This window comes from Macrotis lagotis, chromosome X (genome assembly GCF_037893015.1).
Source record: "Macrotis lagotis isolate mMagLag1 chromosome X, bilby.v1.9.chrom.fasta, whole genome shotgun sequence".
Lineage (NCBI taxonomy): Eukaryota > Metazoa > Chordata > Mammalia > Peramelemorphia > Peramelidae > Macrotis > Macrotis lagotis.
In genome coordinates this window covers 533,333,903-533,354,500 of record NC_133666.1, presented here as the reverse complement: position 1 = coordinate 533,354,500, position 20,598 = coordinate 533,333,903, and the positions used below count along the sequence as shown (strand labels likewise).

At 40.7% G+C, this 20,598-nt stretch overlaps 1 protein-coding gene across 2 annotated transcripts in view; it reads left to right on the top strand.

Annotated features, from left to right (window-relative positions):
• The first annotated feature begins 1,696 nt into the window (after window positions 1-1,696).
• RIPK1 (receptor interacting serine/threonine kinase 1) overlaps window positions 1,697-20,598 on the top strand; it is a 62,963-nt gene continuing 44,061 nt past the window's right edge. The window contains exon 1 of one of the 2 annotated variants that reach the window (XM_074199411.1): window positions 1,697-1,864. The gene's annotated coding sequence lies outside the window, so the exon portion shown is untranslated. The remainder of the gene's footprint in view (window positions 1,865-20,598) is intronic. The other variant, XM_074199410.1, reaches the window with a different exon arrangement.

The window sequence follows — 20,598 nt, the reverse complement described above, 5'->3', positions numbered from 1 at the left end:
TTTCTTTCCTTTTCCCCTCTCCCCTCCTCCCCCTTTCTTTCTTGTAGGTGCTCTGTCCAATAGCCTAATAAGAGTTCTTGGAGTTTACAGGCCCCGGTCATTCTTGCTCTTACTGACTAGCCAATAATGAATCTGTTTTAGGCTAACCCGACTTGGACATTATTTGAGTCCTAACTGGTTCATAGTGTATTCAAATGGCAATGGTTCCTGTTTTGACCAGAAACCCTGAGTATCTCCCATCCCAGAATGATCATTTTTTTGACTATGTAAAAGAGGTTCCTTGCTTCTTTTCTTTCTTACCTGCCTTAATTACTAAGATATGCAGAGGGTCTTACTCTCCCACTCCCAAGTTTTTTCTTCTTTTTTGGAAGTGGTCATTGTTGGACTCTTTGCCTCATGGCTCTTTTACTTAAATGACTGAGTGGGTTTATCCTCAGTCGAATTGTGAGCTGGGAAAGACCTAGCTTAAAAGGTCAAGGTCTCAGGGTGGCTAGGTGGTGCGGTGAATAGAGTACCAGACCTGGAGTCAAGAGGACCCGAGTTCAAATCTAACCTCAGACACAATAATTAGTTGTTATGACCTTGGGCAAGTCACTTAACCCCATTGTCTTGCAAAAAAAAGGTCAAGGTCTCTCCACTGCATCCAAGCTCATCTCTAGTCATCCTGATCCAAATCTGGTTACTAGTCCAAAATGACCCTGGAGGAGAAAGTGAGGTTGGTGCCTTTGCACAGCACCCCTTCACTTAAATCTAAATCACTTGTATGTCATGGTATCACCTCCCTGATGTCATGGTCTTCTTCTACACCAAAGGACAAACAATAGCCAGTAAAATTAGTTAAAATGTTTGTGCCAGAATTTAGTTTGTAAAGTTAAGTTTGTAAAGAGATCACCTGCATCATAAATCTAACCTTTAAACCAAAGATTTTTCATGGACATTTAAGGGATCCATGGTTAATTTTGTGAGTGTCCAAACACTTGATAGGGGAGAAATACATCTCGATTTTTCCTAACTTTTACAATTTTTCCTTTTAATTGAGATTTAGCATTTCCTTCTATTGTTTAAGAACGTTATTCTGAGAAAAGGTCCATATTCCTCATTGAATTGTAAAAGAATACATGACAAAAGTTTTGAATATTTAATCTGGACAAAAATCAATTGGATGTTCTGGTATAAATGACATATTTCCTTTTTCTCTTGCATGTTAGGCGGATTTTACTTTGCAATAGGAAACCACTGTTTGAACCTCTGCGTTCTCTCAGCCTCATGGTCTTTATTTTTAACCACTTATCTGTGTGGTATGTAGTGTTGGTTTTATTTATTCAATATTTTGTTTGTTTTTGGCCTTACATTTTTCTCCCTCTCTACTCTTCCCTCCCCGCTGAAGGCGGTCCAACCTAGGCCATGACGCTGACGATGCTTGGCTCGGTTCTTTTTTCCTGCAAGGCAGCGGGGCTGGGGGTGGCCCGGGGCCACGCAGCCGGGGCGCACTGCGCGTCCCCTCCAGGCTCCGCCGCGGTCCCGGGCGCCCTCCCCGCCCCGGGGGTGCCCTCCTCCCGGCTGGGCCCGCAGGGCTGCCCTCGCGGGGGGCGTCACCGGGGGCCTGTGACGCGGGCCGCGCCCGGCCGAGCCCATATAAAGGGCGGAGCCGGCGGCCCGCGGGGCGTCGCTGCGCCTCCTCCCTGCGCTCCGCGCCCGGCTCCCAGCGCAGCCCCTGCCGAGCGCGGGCTCCCCGAGCGCGGGCTCCCCGAGCGCGGGCTCTCCGGGCGGAGGGCGCCCTGCCGGCCCGGCCCGACCCTCGCCCGCCGCAGACCCCCGCGGTTCGGCCGCGGCCTCCGAGTCGCGGGACCCTCGGGCGCGCCAGGTGAGCCGGCCTCTCGGGCCTCTCGGGCCTCGGCCCTCGGCCCCTTCCTCTGTCCCGCGGGGCGGCCCGCCCCCCGCCCCCCGCCCCCCCGCCCCCTGCCCCCTGCCCCCTGGCCGCGGCGGCCCCGGGTGTGGCCCGGGGGGCTTCCCGCGGCGCTTCCTTCTCGCCGGCCTGGGCTTTCGCCCCGAAAAAGAAACTAACTTTCCCTTGGGCTGCGGCTGCGCGGTGTGGTCCTGGGGAGCTTCTCCGCGGCCCGCGCGGGGGGGGGGGGGCCCGGAGGGAGGGAGGGGGCCCGGAGGGAGGCCCGGCACCCCGAGTTGCGGCCCGGGGCGGGGGCGAAGGGCCGAGTCTGGCCCCGGGTCCTGCCCGAGAGTCCGCGCGCACACGCCCACCACCCTGCACAGAGGGCACACGCGGGCACACACAGACACACACACACACACATAGACAGATACAGACAGACACACACACAGATACACACACAGTCACAGACACACTTAGACAGACACAGACACACATAGACAGACACAGACACACACACATAGACACACACACAGACACACACGCACACAGACACACACAGACACAGACAGACACACAGACAGGCACAGACAGACAAACGCACACAGACACAGACAGACACACAGACACACAGACACAGACAGACGCAGACACACGCACACAGACACAGACAGACACAGACACACACACAGACAGACACACACACAGACACAGACAGACACACACAGACACACACAGACAGACGCAGACAGACACACACAGACACACACACAGACAGACACACAGACAGACACACAGACACACAGACAGACACAGACACATGCACACAGACAGACACACAGACACACGCACACAGACACAGACAGACACACACAGACATAGATAGACACACAGAGACAGACACATACACAGACACACAGACACACACAGACACACACAGACAGACAGACACACACACAGACAGACACAGACATAGACACACAGACACACACACACACACGCACACAGACAGATACACATACACACAGACACACAGACAGACACAGTCACACGCACACAGACAGACAGACAGGCACAGACAGACACACACAGACACAGACACAGACACACACACAGACACACAGACACACACACACACACACACACACACACACACACACAGAGACAGACACAGTCACACGCACACAGACAGACACAGACACACACACAGACACAGACAGACACACACAGACACACAGACACAGTCACACACACAGACACAGACGCACATAGACAGACACAGACACACATAGACAGACAGACACACACATATAGACAGACACAGACAGACACACACAGACACAGAAAGACACACACACAGACACACACACACAGACACACAGACACAGACACACACGCACACAGACACACAGACACACAGACACACGCACACAGACACAGACACACACGCACACAGACAGACACACACGCACACAGGCACAGACACACACACAGACACACACACAGACACACACAGAGACACCACACACGCACACAGACACAGACAGACACAGACACACACACACAGACAGACACACACATACAGACACCACACAGACACGCAGGACTCGCGGCTCCGCTGCCTCGCCTCAGTTTCTCCTTGTGCACCCACGGAACTGCGCCGGTGAGCGTGGCGGAAGAGCCGGGCCCCCGAGGTGGGTTTCGCGCCGTGACCACCGGCCCCGTGGCAGTGCCCTGGCTCCGGGGCACCGCGCGGGTGGGCAGGAGCGCAGGTTCTGGGGGAGAGGGGGCTCCGCGCCGGCCGGCCGGGCTGGACCGAGCTGGTTCTGAAGTGCTTTGGGGCAGAAGCCCGCAGGCGCCCGGAGAAGGATCTCCGCTGACCTTCCCCGAGCCCAGGCCCCGTCCAGACCTCCCGCCTGGGCCCGGGCCCGGCCGCCCGCCTCGGCCCCGTCTCACCGCCTTTGCTGACTGTTTAGAATTCGCGGCGGAAGCGCTTGGCTTGCAGCGTTTTGCGCGTTGTCTGGAGGCGGATCAGAGCCTTTGACTCTGTCGGTCTCCGTGGTCAGCGGGCTCGCCCCCCCCAAGGCCCAGAGCTGTCAGAGGAACGTGGCAGTGCCTGTGACTGTGGGCAAGGCCACCTCGGCTTCCGCATCTCAAAGTGGAGATGCTGAGGAAAAATAGGAGTCCTCTGGGAAGGCGCTTGTTAAACGATTAAGTGCCGTATGGATACGAGCTATTATTTCTATTCCCCCCCACTGGCAGAATGGATAAACACTTGGCCTTGAAGCCAATGAGTTGAAGTCTCTGGTCTGACACTAGTATCCGTGTGAGCTTGTGCAAGTCACCCCAAGCTTGTGAGTAGGAGAGGAGGGGCCGACCTGCAGCAGTAGATGCAACTTTCTTACCCTAGAACTTCCTAAACCAATGAAATAACAGATCAGAGCCTTATGAAGCCAGCTTCAAGCATTCAGTGCACACAATATGTCAGATATTGGAGAAATAAATACAATGAACGAAATAATCCCTTGAAGCTTGTATTTTAAAACAAAAATATGATATATATGTATATATACATATATATATATATACACACACACACACACACACACACACAAAAGTGATCAATGAAAAACTTTAAGGAGTAGTAGCCTCGAAGGTGTGAACATGTACTCCTGATATAGAAAGTATTGAGACAGGTAGTTTGCCATTATAATAATGATAATGAATGATGATGATGATGATGTCAGTGGTATAGCACCTACTATGTGTCAGACATTGTGCTAAGTACTTTACTAGTGTGATCTCAGTAGAACCTCACAACCACCCTGAGAGATAAAGAGCTAGAATTGACCCCATTTTACAGATGAGTAAACTGAGGCAAATACTGATTAAATGGTTTACCCAGGGTGGATAAACTCATAAGTGTCTGAAGCTACATTTGAAGCACCATCAAGTGGAAAGAGAAAAGTACTGAGTCAGAAGAACTATCCTCTTGGGCCAAGTTCTACTACTACTATGTGACCTTGGGCAGTCTGCTTAATTTCTCTGATCTTTATTTCCTTATCTATAAAACAGGGATCAAACCACTCCATAGAACTACTTTCTGATTATATTATATTAAATAATTTGGGGCATCTGGGCGGTGGGGGTGCTGCTCAACAGATAGAGAGCCTGGTCTGGAGTCAGGAAGACTCCTTTCCCTGAATTCAAATCTAACCTCAGACACTACCTATGTGACCCTAAGTGAGTTATTTAACCCTATTTGCCTCAGTTTCCTCATCTGTAAAAGTAATCAAGAGAAGGAAATGGCAAGCCACTTCAGTATTTTTGCCAAGAAAACCCCTATATGGGGTCACAAAGAGTCAGACGTGACAGAAAAATGACTGAACCATAAAAATTAAATAATTAACAAGAACACAGAATCCAAATTGTAAGAAAACTCTGGTGTCATCTGGTCCAACCCATGTCTTCTGACACTAACTAGCCTCCCTGGGCCTCTGTTTTATCATGTATAACATAAATAAATTAGGCTAGATGTCCTCTGGGGTCCTAGATTCTTGTCCTTGATCCTATGATAACCCTCATAGTACAAGGAATGATCTTTTTTTTTTGTAACATTCCTAACCAGTTGTCACTTGAAGTCTCTACTAAAAGTTTACTGCACTTTTGGCCAAACCAGCCCATTTCACTGTGGGATAATTCTAATGTTTCAGAAGTTGTGTTTTTTTTTTCCTTTCTTCCATTCTAAATCTTTCTCTTTAGAACTTTTATCCATTGCTCCTAGTTTTACCTTCTGGCATCCAACAGACCAAGTTTAATCCCTATTCTCTCTGACTGCCTTTCAAATTTGAAGTTGAAAGTTGAAAACAACTATCATGCCCTCCTCTACTACCACCCCCCCACCATCCCCTCTAAGTTTTCTTTTCCCCAAGTTAAATATCCCCATCTTCTTTAATTAATATGTTATCTTCTCTTAGCTGTCCTAAATGACTTTTTTCTAGCTTGTCAATCTCTTTTAAAATAGGTTTCTCTACAATTCAACTTAATATTCCAGGCATGATCTGATTAAACAAAGTAGACTTCCTTTTGTCTATCAAAGCTTTGTATTTCTGGAGTGGTCTATCTCCCTGAAAAGCTTTCTGTGATCATTTTTAAACTCATTTTGCCTGTATAAAAATGCTGATTAATCTTAGCCTCCCTTGAAATCTTCTCTAGGGATGGCCCTGCTCAATATGATCGCAGTCAATACAAAATATAATTGAATTTGCATGTGTAGTTCACTTTTACTATTCCCTCGCTGATGGAAAAAATGAAAGCAATGAAAGCAGGGTGGTAAAATTAAGTGGAAATGTTTTGTAAAATTATGGTGTCACATAATAACAACTTTACCATGTGATTCTAAACACTAAAATAATAAAGAAAAAAGATTGGCAAAAAAACTTAACAGAAGACAATTATTAGGCAAGAATAAATATATGTCTAGCAGTCCTTATAGAGTTAGTAGTCTGACAAAGAGAAACCCTTGAAGAAAACAAGATGAGAATTTTTCTTATACCATGAAGAAAAGCTTGTTTTCAAAGTTTTGTTTGTGGCTTAAAATTTAAACACCAGTCTTGGAGACATGTCAATAAAAACTTTGTTCCAAGTTTTACCAGCTTGACACTGACTAGATATTTTAGGCAAGAGCAATTTTCAGGGTGTGTTGAGGAGGAAGTGTTGCCTGTTATAAGATTGATATTGAAAGTATAAGGAAATGAAGAATTCTAAAAGATTGAACATAAAAAGTTTTTCAGTGATTTTTTTTCTATCCTGTGTGATATATGATTCTTTCTTCCTATTCCTCTCCTTCTTCCCTCCCTTCCCCACTTTATAACTGTCTGTCTCTCCCTCTCTCTTGATTCTAACCTCTGAAATAAAATATTTCCAGAATGAAGAGATGACTTGACTGATCTTCTGTGAGTAAAGCATGTACTTTTCTTTCTGTTTTTAAATAGATCTTATTGCTATTTTTTGTTTTTATTGCTTTTTGTTTTTATGCCTATGTTCCTTTAGTATCCATATTTTACCCTTCTTAGAAAGGCATCCCTTATTAGAAATAATTTTTAAAAGAGAAAAAAAGGAATTGTTTTAGCAAATTAACCAATCATCAGATTAATCAGAAAAAAAATTCTGGCAGTGTTCCACAACCATGATCCCTTTACCTACCTCTTCAAAGAAGTGGGGCATAGAATAGATATTTTCTTGTATATTTTCTCTCTGGTTCCAAGATTGGTTATTATAATTTCATATCATTCCAGTTTGGTTGTTTTGTGGTGTTTTTTATTTCCATTTTTGCATTCTTTGTGTATATCATTTTCCTAGATCTATAAAGCATATATTTTAATCATATTTCAGGCAAAAGGAGTGAAGGACATTTATAGGAGAGGATACATATTGTTATGGGCAGCTTCTTTTTGTGACCAATGTCAAGTATATATAAAATGATTTGCTAGAGTAATCTTTGGCTACCAGATAGCATGAATCTAACATACAGCAGAAACTATCTTTACTCATCATTGTATCTTCCATAATGCTTGAGAATTATGAAATGTTGAAAAATTTTTTAAAAGTCCTGCTCTCAGGAAACTTTTGGGGAATGGATAAATGAACCTATATCTTCTAATGGTCAGCTAACTCTTAAGGAAAACCATTTCCAAACTGGTAAGTAAATATTTGGTGTTGTCCTTCAGAAGGTGAATACTGTGTATCCCAAGTGAACATTTTTAACAGGTCATAACAGTACACAAGATACAGTATTTTTGGTAGAATATTGTGTTTAGACTAAAGTGATAAGTTAAAATATTAAGCTATAGAACCATTGCCTTCTACATCCTAATCTTTTCTACAGGCTTATATGGAATTGTCAGTTTCCTGCCAAAAATATATATAGAATTCACGTCATGTTAGTATTCAGTCCTGAAGGAATGGCTTTGAATTCATTTCATTGGCATCCAGAGGTTCGGTCCAGCATCTCCAATCTGTTTTAAGGTCATATGAATTTCAGGTACAAGGGTTTCTCGACTCTTGTGCCTCTTGAACCTCCATCTTTTCCTTCCATCATCAACTAAGAAAAAAATTGATATTTAAGAAAGGCCTTGGGGCAGCTAGGTGGTGCACAGTGGATAAAGCACCGGCCCTGGAGTCAGGAGTACCTGGATTCAAATCCGGTCTCAGACACTTAATAATTACCTAGCTGTGTGGCCTTGGGCAAGCCACTTAACCCTATTTGCCTTGCAAAAACCTAAAAAAAAACCCAAAACAAAACAAAAGAAAGGCCTTTTGGAATAGTGGACAGAAGTCTGACCACGGAGCCAGGAAGGCCCAGGTTCAAGCCCCTCTTCTGACACATGTACATATATACATACATATATACATATGTCTGTGTGACTGGTCAAATCACAGACTTCCAATGTTATAGGCAATTCTCAGAGATTATAACCAGGAGAAAAGGGTACTTTTTGTATTGATAGGAGATCCCTCATCCTGAAACTTCCTAGTCCAGTAAAAGCACATTTCCAATTTCTATCTTATTTTTATTGATAGTAATGATGTCAAAGTCTGTCTTCCTGTTTTTTTCCTAATTAGATTCTCAAGGGTAGAAGCAAAGCTTCTATTTTGGGGCGACTAGGTGGCGCAGTAGATAGAGTGCTGGCCCCAGAGTCAGGAGTACCAGAGTTCAAATTTGGCCTCAGACACTTAATAACTACCCATCTATGTGGCCTTGGGCAAGTCACTTAACCCCATTGCCTTGCAAAAACCTAAAAAGAAAAGAAAAGAAAAGCTTCTATTTGTATATGTCATGTGACTTGAAAATCTCTGAGCACATTTTTCCTATTTTTGACATGGTGGCTTCTAAATTTCAATGGAGCATTTTATTCATGGGAGCAGAAATTTTATATGCCCCACTGCATAAATTTCCAGGTCTAAGATCTTTGACTAGCAGGAGAATAGCTATTTTAAGAGAGATATGTGCTACTGAACTTTGGAGTTTGGAGTTATTATATAGGAGAGTAGTCTAATCTAATTCCTAAGTTGAGAACAGTAATCAATTCAACAATATCCTGGAAAGGGTATGTTTATTGCTCCATTTGCCATCCTTATGACTTTCTAGACCAAAATACCCTTTCTAGTTACTACTCCTCTATATGTGCTGTCTTTTCCCATTAGAATGTAAGCACATAAGGGCAGAGGTCTACTTTCCTTGTTTCTATTTTAGACAGGTACTGGCATATAGTAAATGTTTATAGATGTCCTTCCCTCCCTCCCTCCTTCCTTCTCCCTCCCTTTTTCCTTTACTCCTTTCTTCCCTTCTCCCTCCCTCCCACCCTCTTTCTCCTTCCCATCTTCCTTTCTTTCATTCATTTATTCCTTCTAAGGAGGATGGGAGCAGTTTTTCAATTTTTAGCTTTTTGTTATTCTAAGACTCATATTCATATATGTAACATTTACTTATTTTATCTCAAGATCTTTATAACAATCCTAGGAGAGAGGTAATACAAATATTATTAGCCTCATTTTATATGATGAAACCAAAACAATCTGGTTAGGTGACTGGCCCAAAGTCAGTTAGTTAAGTGGTAAAGGCTTCAGAAGAATCCTGATCATGTCACTCCATTACCCTGTGCTCTTTGTTATACCATACTACCTCATTAATTTAAATCATAAAGTTAGTGTATCAGACGGTCCTTATTTAGTAATCTGGGGGACAATTCACCATTTCCTAGAATTCTGTAGAACTCTTCCAAGCTCATTGTTTCCATGCTGTACATTGATCAAAATTGAATGTGTTGAGAGAGAAAGGAAAAGATAAAGTATAAGAGATAGCAAAATTACAAAATAAGATAACTTTTTTTTTTAATTAAAGGTTATAGTCTTTGGTCTTTGTTCAAATTCCACAATTTCTTCTCTGGATACAGATGGTACTCTTCATCACAGATACCCCAAGATTTTGTCTGATGGTTGCACTGATGGAATGAGCAAGTCCATTAAGGTTGATTATCACCTCCATGTTACTGTTAAGTTGTACAATGTTCTTCTGGTTCTGCTCATTTTTCTCAGCATCAGTTCATGCAAATCTTTCTAGACATCCCTGAATTCCCATCCCTCCTGGTTTCTAATAGAACAATAGTGTTCCATGGCATATGCATATATATATATATATATATATATATATATATATATATATATATATATCACAGTTTGTTAAGCTATTCCCCAATTGAAGGACATTCACTTAATTTCCAATTCTTTGCCACCATGAACAGGGCTGCTATGAATATTTTTGTACAAGTGATATTTTTACCCTTTTAATGATCTCTTCAGGTTATAGACCCAGTAGTGGTATTGATGGATCAAAGGGTATGCACATTTTTGTTGCCTTTTGGGTATAATTCCAAATTGCTCTCCACAAAGGTTAGATGAGTTCACACTGTCCCCAACAATGTATTAGTGTCCCAGATTTTCCACATCCTTTCCAACATTGATCATTGTCCTTTCTGGTCATATTGGCCAGTCTGAGAGATGTGAGGTAGTACCACAGAGACAGCAATACACTTTTAATGACATTGTGAATTGATCCAATCATTCTGGAAGTTGGTCCAACAGGCTATTGTTATTTTTTTTTAAGGTTTTTGCAAGGCAGTGGGATTAAGTGGCTTGCCCAAGGCAGCACAGCTAGGTAATTAAGTGTCTGAGACTGAATTTGAACTCAGGTCCTCCTGACTCCAGGGCCAGTGCTCTGTCCACTGCCACCTAGTCACCCCAGGCTATTGTTATTGTTCAGTCCTGTCCAACTCTCTGTAACCCCAATATACCATACTATCAGTGGGGTTTTCTTGGCATAGTACTAGTTTGCCATTTTCTTCTCCCATGGATATAGGCAGAGATTAAAAGACTTGCCCAGGATTATACCATTTAGTAAGTATTTGAACTCCGGTCTTCCTGATTCCAAGTCAAGCACCCTATCCACTGAGCTATCTAACTATACTCCCCCAAAGCAATACTACTAATAGATCTGTGTCCCAAAGCACATGGTGGGAAAAAAAGGGAAAAGAATTTATATACTCAAAAATATATATGTGTGTATATATATATATATATATATATATATATATATATACATATATATATATATATACTCCTTTTGTGGTGTCAAAGAATTGGAAATTGAGGGGATACCCATGAATTGAGGAATGGCTCAATAAGTTATGGGTTAGATTGGGATGGGATACTATCAGGTTACAAGAAATAAAGAGAAGGATCCACTCAGAAAAATATGGCGAAACTTATATGAACTAATATCAAACAAAGTGAGCAGAACTAGAAGAACAGTCTAGACACTGTTATATCTTACTATAATCAACTTTAAATGACTTAAGCTGTTTTAAGCAATACAATGATCCAAGGTAATTTCAAAGAATTTATTGTAGAAAAAACACTAACCACCTCCAGAGAAAGAACTGGAAAGATGGAGTCAGAATGAAGATTGAAGTATAACTCTTACTTTTTAAATTTTTTCTTGTTTCTTTTTATCTGTTTTCTTTTGAAGCATAACTAATTTAGAAATGTTTAACATGACTGTATATGTATAGTCTATATCAGATTGCTTGCTTTCTCTATGAGTGGATAGAGGAGGGAGGGAGAGAATTTGGAACTCAAAGTTTTTAAAATTTAGTTTCAGACAATTTTTTTTTGTTGTGGAGAAGTAAGTCACTTTGTCCACTTTAGTTTCCCTATCCATTAAATGGGTATAATAAAAGCATCTACCTCACAGGGGTGTTGGGAGTAAGTCACTTTGTCTCCCTTTGTCTCCTTTAGTTTCCCTATCCATTAAATGGAGTATAATAAAAGCATCTACCTCCCAGGAATGTTGGAAGTATTAAATGAGATAATGTTTATGAAGTGATTAGCACAGTGCCTGAAATAATGCTTAATCATTCTTTTGCTTACTTCCTTATTATTATGTGTCATTCCACATATGCTCATTTTAAAAATATTTTGTCAATTATATGTAAGTATTTGAACTCAGGTTTTAGTAAGTATTTTTTTTGTTTTTGTGAGGCAAAAGTGACTTGCTCCAGGTCACACAGCTAGGCAATTATTAAGGGTCAAATTTGAACTCAGGTACTCCTGACTCCAGGGCTGGTGCTCTGTCCACTGCGCCACTTAAGTGCCTGCCCCTGTAAAAACAATTTTTTTAAGTTTTTTTTTTTTGCAAGGCAAATGGGGTTAAGTGGCTTGCCCAAGGCCACACAGCTAGGTAATTATTAAGTGTCTGAGACCGGATTTGAACCCAGGTACTCCTGACTCCAGGGCCAGTGCTTTATCCACTGCACCAGCTAGCCGCCCCGTAAAAACAATTTTTAACATTTGTTTTGTAAAATTTTGAGTTCCAGATTCTTTCTCCCACATTCCTCTTCCCCCCTCATTGAGAAGACAAGCAGTTTGATATAGATTATACATGCACAGTCATACAAAACATATTTACATATTAGTCATGTTGCAAAATAAAAAAAACCCAAGAATAATAAAGTTTAAAAAAAGTATGTATCAATCTGCTTTGATTCTATCAGTTATTTCTGTGAGGAAGATAGCTTATTTCATCATAAATCCTTTGGAACTGACTTTGATCATTGTATTCCTCAGAATACAATGTCATTCACAGTTGATCATAGTACAGTATTGCTGTTATTGTGGAAAGTTTTCCTGGTTCTGCTCACTTTACTTTGTGACTCATATGTGCCTTTCACAGTTTTTCTGAGAGCATCCTATTCTTCATTTCTTATGGCACAATGGTATTCTACATCAAGCATATACCACAACTTGTTCAGCTATTCTTCATGGAAATCCTTTCAGTTTCCAATTCTTTGTCTGGGTTCTACTCTTAAAGAATATGTAAGTTTCACAATTCCTGTTAAAACTCATCATTTCCTATAGATGATAATGCATAGTCCTTTCCAAGTTGAAGGAATCATTCAAATTTTCATTGACAGGTATAGCTGAATGAAAACTCAATGTAGTAATTATGCAAGAACTCTCTACTCTCTTATCTGACTGAAGTACTGCTAAACAGTAACCTACAGAAGCATTAGAGCCAGGAAGCTATTTAGGGATGAATAGAAAATACACATCTATTTTCTTCTTAGTTCAAATCTCATTTATATTTATTTTTTAAAAAATTAATAGTTTTTTGTCTTTTCCAATTACATGTAAAAGCAAATTTCAATATTTATTTTTTGAAAGATTTTGAGTTCCAAATTTTTCTCCCTCCCCTCCCCAAGATGGTAAGCAGTTTGGTATAGGTTATATATGTACAATCATAGATAGATTTTTAAAAATTTTCAGATTCATATTTTCAAATAAATATTTTAATCCCTTATTGCTGTTTAAAAGAAGAATTAGTAGCAGACAGGAAAGGCTTCTTGAAGAAGGTGGGATTTGAGCTGAGTCTTTAAAGAAGTCTTAGAGGTGAATATGGGACAGTTTCCTAGGGATGAGGGTTAGCTAATGCAAAATAAATGATGGAAGGGCATCTAGGTGGCACAGTGGATAGAGCCCTGGCTCTAGAGCCAAGAGGACCTGAGTTCAAATCTGTCCTCAGACACATAATGATGGAGGTGTTGTGTGTGTGTGTTGTGTGTGATGTTTAAGCTACACACAGAGTATGTGAAAAGGAAGGGACCAATTGTGGACTTTGTATTTGATCCTTTAGGTAATAGGGAGCCACAGAATTGTGTTGAGTAGGGGAATGATACAGTCAAAAATGTGCTTTAGAAATATTACTTTGCCAGCTTTATGGAGCACAGATAGATGTGGGGGTAAGCTTGAGACTTAGACAAGATATGAGGAGGGTTTGTACTAGGGTTTTGGCTTTGTAAGTGAAGAGAGAAAATATAAGAGATATTATAGAGAGATGTGGGATAAGTGAGAATGAAGAGTCAAGGATGATACCATCATTGTGAACCTTGGTAACTGGGAGGATGGTGGTGCCCTCATCAATAATAGAAAAGTTGAAAAAGGGGAGAGTTTGGAGGGAAAAGAATGAATTCTATTTGGGATATGTTAGACAATATTCCCTTGTTTTTTGGATAAGACGAGATCATGAAAGAATGAATGAATGAATGAGCAAGTGAGTGAATGAATAAGTGAATGTAGCATTTATTAAATGCTTACTCTTTGCAGAGCACTATATTAAGTCCTGGGGATACAAATAGAAAAGTAAGGCAATCCCTGGTCTCAAGGAACTCTCATTTTAAAGGGGGAAAGAGACAGGTAGGTTTCAGCTGCAAGTCATAGGGAAATGTTTCATACCCTTTACAGTTAAGAGGCAAAGCAAATGGTGATACCTCTTCTATAATTTACACTGATAAGATTAGGTAATTTCCTGATGTAATTTTGCCAAGGACTTTTTGTGGCAAAAAACTGGGTCTTCAATAATTGTGGCGGCCATACCTGCAGTAGCCATGACTAGCCTTCATCTACATAGACATTATTTTCCAAAATGATGGCTGGGACAGGTTGTCTAGAAGCACTACTGATGTTCTAAAGGCTCAAAATGATTTCATCAGAGCCTTTGGGAGATAGTGGTCATGGTGGCAGTGGTTTGGCCTGCCTACTACATTCAGGCATCCTTGTGGCTTCAGCAAGGCTGACTTACCTTCTAGGTGCCAATTGGTAGGGGTGACTGATATATTCCTTGAAGCAATTGTTTTCCTATATATTTAGCATATGTGATAGTTATGGTGAGAACAGTATCCTAACTAACATCTTCCCCCCACCCCTGCCCACCTTAGGTTCAGGCTTTTGATATTATTGCTTGCCCTAATAGAAAACAACTCTAGAAGCTGCAAGTGTTCTGATGCTTGGCTGTTTGAGCATGATTGTCAACTTAGAGGTAGAGAGCTTTATTTAGCTGAATCAGCAAGCCTCAAGACTCTGCCTACTCTAGGCCATGTCCACATAGTTGTCAAAAATGATACTCCTAAAGAAGAGAGCTGACTCCTGATCAAAAAGTTGTGATTCTCTTACTACCTCGAGGACAAATACACACTCCAGCCCCTTTTCAAGGTTTGCTATATATTAGTCTCTTTCAGCTAGAAGACACAGTGCATAGAGCAATAAACCTGGAATCAGGAAGATCTGAGCTCAAATTCAGCCTCAGACGCTTAACTAGTTTTGTAACCCTATGAGACCCTGTCTGTAAAAATAATAGGACCTACCTTCTATGGTTGTTTTGAAGATCAAATGAGACAATATCTGTAAAGCATTTAGCACAGTGCCTAGCAAATTGTAGGCACTACATAAATGCTCATTTCTTTTCTTCCCTCCTTCTCTTCCTCTTCTAGCTTTCCCTCCCTCTTCCTTCTTTTCATTAAGGAACCAGTTTGTATTTTGATTAATACTTAATTAAACATATACATTGATTTATATATTGTTGTTTTTATTATATTAACCTGACCTATCTAAGAACATTGAATGTCCTTCCACTTATTTGTCTGCCTTTATTTTTTGATCCTGAATGAATCATTTTACATTCAAGGCTCTAGTAACTCTCTGGAACTATAAATTACAGATACACTGCTTCAGTAGAGGGAATTTCCTCATCTGGAAATTCCATGATCAGTGAAATCACAGGTTTTGACCTCTATGCCCATTCTAATGATATTCTTTGATCTTAGGTGTAATTTCACATTTTTCCTAATTGTTCTTTTATTTTTTCTTGTGTATTTTTATTTATTTTTAATTTTTATTAAAGATATTATTTGAGTTTTACAGTTTTCCCCCAATCTTGCTTCCCTCCCCCCACCCCCACCCCACAGATAGCACTCCGTCAGTCTTTACTTTGTTTCCATGTTGTACCTCGATCCAAATTGGGTGTGATGAAAGAGAAATCATATCCTTAAAGAGAACAGAATTCTCAGAGGCAACCAGATCAAACCATAAGACATCTGGGTTTTTTTTTTTCCGAATTAAAGGGAATAGTCCTTGTACTTTGTTCATACTCCACAGCTCCTTATCTGTATACAGATGGTACTCTCCTTTGCAGACAGCCAAAAATTGTTCCCAATTGTTGCGCTGATGGAATGAGCAAGTCCTTCAAGGTTGAACATCACTCCCATGTTGCTGTTAGGGTGTACAGTGTTTTTCTGGTTCTGCTCATCTCACTCAGCATCAGTTCATGCAAATCCCTCCAGGCTTCCCTGAAATCCCGTCCCTGCTGGTTTCTAATAGAACAGTAGTGTTCCATGACATACATATACCACAGTTTGCTAAACCATTCCCCAATTGAAGGATATTTACTTGATTTCCAATTCTTTGCCACCACAAACAGGGCTGCTATAAATATTTTTGTACAAGTAATGTTTTTACCCTTTTTCCTCATCTCTTCAGGGTATAGACCCAGTAGTGGTATTGCTGGGTCAAAGGGTATGCACATTTTTGTTGCCCTTTGGGCATAGTTCCAAATAGCTCTCCAGAAGGGTTGGATGAGTTCACAGCTCCACCAACAGTGTAATAGTGTCCAAGATTTCCCACATCCCCTCCAACAATGATCATTATCCTTCCTGGTCATACTGGCCAATCTGAGAGGTGTGAGGTGGTGTGTATTTTTAATTAGTTGAAAGTCTTTTAATTTCTTCCTGTACTAATATTCAATTTAATTTATCATATAGAACTTCTTTAACTTTTTTTTTAGGTTTTTGCAAGGCAAATAGGGTTAAGTGACTTGCCCAAGGCCACACAGCTAGGTAAAGTGTCTGAGACCAGATTTGAACCCAGGTACTCCTGACTCCAGGGCTGGTGCTTTATCCACTGGGCTACCTAGCCGTCCCCTCCTTTAACTTCTTTAATAGAAATTAACTGTTTTAATTTATATTTCTGGAAAAAATTTATCCCTTAGGGCTTTAATGATGGAGAATTTCTTTATTATATTACAAAATTTTAAAAATTTGTTATTCTTTTTTTGTACAAGGATAACAAGCTGGACTAATCTCATTGTAAGTTGAGGTACAGGAATGGTGTACTAGATTGAGGATCTGGGATAGAAATATGAAGTCCTCCCATTCCATTATAGATAGAACTGAGGCTTTTTTAAGGGGCTGAAATTAAAAGAAAGGCCTTTTGTCACTACCTTTTCCCAATGTGGATGGAGCCAAAGAATGATGAAAGCTTCTGTGCCTTGTTTGTGTAGATGGGGCTGAAGGAGAGAGAGATTTTGTCACTCTGAGCAGGTAGATCCCTAGGGACTCATGGGAGTAAAGTGACTAAGAGCCTTCCTGCTACAATAAGCAGAACAGAATTGAAAGATGGAAAGGATGGTTCTGGCCAGTTATAAATGGTTAGAGCTGAGGAGAAAAAAAGCCATTTGCTCCTACCTAGCCAGCTGAGGTGGGGCAGAAGTGGGGCAGGAACTTTCAGACCCTGACCAAATAAAGAGTAAGGGGAGGAATTAATAGAGTTATGCTTTTACCTCTGATCAAGCTTGTAGGTGGCCAAGAAATAAAACAAACTGCTAATAGGCTAAGATGGTGATGAGCTCTTTAGCCTCTGGGTGGCACAGTTGGGACCAAGGTGGGTTTGGGGCCCAAGGAAGGAAAAGACCTTCCATCTCTTACATGCTGACGTGGGAGAGAGTCCTTCAGTCCCTGGCCAGCATAGATAGAGTTGGGAGAATGGAGGTTGATGATGCCTCCTGTGCACATGGTCACCTGGAAGGAAATTGGTTAGGGAGGGAAGACAGAGAAAGGCCTAGGGAGGGAGCCTTCTCTTCCTATCCTGGCTCAGATAGGACTGAAGGCCATTGGAATTTGGCCAAGTACTAAGAAGAAGACAGAATGGAGAAGCTGCCTTCTTCTCCAGGGATGGGGGTGGGGAGAGCACAAAGGGAGAAAACTAATGGGAAACCCTTAGGCTTAGATGAGTACAGAGTGGTTTTAGAAGTTTTGAAAGTCAAGAGAGTTCAATTCATAGCTAGGTATTATTCTGGGAGTAGAGCCTCTGAATTGTTCTCCTAGCTGAACTCTTCTAACAGCTGGCTGTAAGCTGGGGGAAAGGGGAAGGAAGAGGGACAAGGCTGAGTAGCAGGCTTTGATGCCTAATCTAAGAATCACGATGGTTTAAGGCAGCCTGGGGAATTCCTGGTTTCCTAGGGTAAATTTATTTCCCTCGGATCACGCTACTGGGATAGGAGCCAGATTCCTGGGCTTAAAGAGAGGTATCCCTGTCTGACTAAGCCTCTTGTAAAGGGTAAGGTTTCAAGGCAGGTTGGTTTAGGCTGGTATGTAGAATTGGTAAGAGAAGGCCTGAATAACTCTGACCTCACCCACCTTGGCAGAGATGGGGAGGTAGGAGACAAGCTCCTGGGAGTGCTCATAACTCTAATGATAGAAGAGTCAGGGGAGGATTCTAGGGCAACAGGGAAGTTATAAAATCAGTGAGGCTTTTTACTCTATAGATAAACTATATTTTCTCCAAATAATTTTTGAAAACATGTTTCTGACTTCTTCCTCTATTTTCCCCCTTTCTATTTTGTGGATAGAAAGAAGTAGGATAGCATTTCCAAATCTGAAACTTTTAGCAAATTTCTTTTTTCCTAATTACCATCTTATATCTTCTTCTATGGTCTTCTCCAGAAAGAAATATTATTCAAAAGAGGGAAAGGACTTCAATGAAGGTATGACTCAGCCACTTCTTTTTTACAGAGGTGATCTATTTGACTCAGTTTGATCCAATAAGCATTTATTAAGCTCTTACTAATCACTAGATATTGTAACAAGAGCTAGGAATACAGACATTAAAAGAAATAGTCCCTGTCCTCAAAGAAAAGAGCTTAACATACATGTTAATGTGTAAATGATTTATTATTTAATTATTTAATGAATCTGGATTCTGAAGGATTTCAAATTTCCAAGGCTTTCAGGGTAAATTAAGCAAAATTACAAAGAAATGAGCAGAACCAAGAAAGCATTATAAAAGTAAAAAAAGCAATATAAGAACAACTTTGAATATCTAAGTCATTTTGACTGTTATAAACGTCCAAATTAACTACAAAGGACATGCAAAGGAAGATGAAATCTGCATCCAAAAAAAGAAATGATAAACAGAAGTGTGTATAGAATGAATTTATACACACACACACACACACACACACACACACACATAATTGTGTCTAATGATAGCCATCTGGGGTAGGGGAAAGAAAAAATTTACCCGACAACTCTATTATATATTTAAAAGGAATAATAAGTTGTACATAAGAGATTTGAAGTTTCAAGTTTTACTTATTCTACTGTTCTAGAAATCTTGCTTCATTTATAAATTAAAAATAAAATTTTTTAAGTTGGTAAAAGTATATAGAAATGATCCCGATACCATTTATATTGTTATTCATAGGTCTGGAGGCACAAAAAGAAAACTTCAGCTGGTCCATACAATTGAGAGTTTAGAATGTAAATAATATCAGATAATTTGATTTTATGATGATGTGATGATGTTTTGTACTTCATTCTTAAAGACTATGACATCAGGGAGGTGATGCCATGACAAGCACATGAATTGGATTTGAGAGAGGGGTGCTGTGCTAACTCACTAGTCTTACTCTCTCCTCTGCAGCCATCTGGGTCCATTGCCAGATATGAATCAGGATGACTAGAGATGACTCTGTTTGCTAATCTACCATTACGTTTAAGATAGAGTTTGGATATTTATTTTCAGATCGGGGGGAGGGGCTTGCCTCATTTTAGAGAGAAGATTAATAAGTGGAGGGTGTACAAAGAAAGACAGCCAGTATGGTGCAGGACATTGACATTATGACTTGAGCATCTCTTGAAAGAAATGGGAATGTTTAACCTGGAAAAGAGAAGAATTAAGAGGGCCATGATAACAGTCCTTAGGAACTGGAAGACCTATCATATGGAAGAGGACTTGCTCTTGGTTCCAGAAGGCAGAACTAGGATCCAGGGACCGAAGTTTCAGAGAGAAAGATTTCAGAATAATTTAAGGAAAAACTTCTAACTTTTAAATCTACCTCCAAAATAGATGGGGCTGCCTTGAGAAGTAGTAAGTTTTCCCTCTTTGAAGGCAAAAATTGAAAGACCACTTGTTTGAGATATTGTCTGTCTCTGGTAGAAGAGATTCTTATTAATGCATGGGTTAGATAAAATGACCTCTGAGGTAGAGGTAGGGAATACATTTATTTAGCTCCTACTGTGTGCCATTCATTGTGCTAAATGGATATTTGTAAAACTCTTAGCAACCTAATCAATTTTTGGATATAGGAACCATGGAAAGGGAGTGTAAATCTAAATGATCACACATACACACACACACACACACATACATCTCTGAAAGTTGTTAGAACTGATTATTTGGACTAGAGAGTGTTTTTTAAATGTATCAGTGGTTATTATAAAGATAATTACCAATTCTTTATCACCTGTACTGGGAACAGAATAGACTAAGAAGAAGTTGACTTATACCACAGGATGGAACAATTTAAGTTGGACATAAGAATTTTCTTATCACAAAAATTGGGAAACATCTTTTTTCTTCAGAAATATTCCTCGTTTCATTTTACCAGTGTGGCTTTTCCTGGTTTTTCTTCCTAATAGCAAGACAGGAAGACCTTGTTTGTTTAACTCCTGCCTTAATTTGTTTCTGATGCTCAGTAAATCACTTAA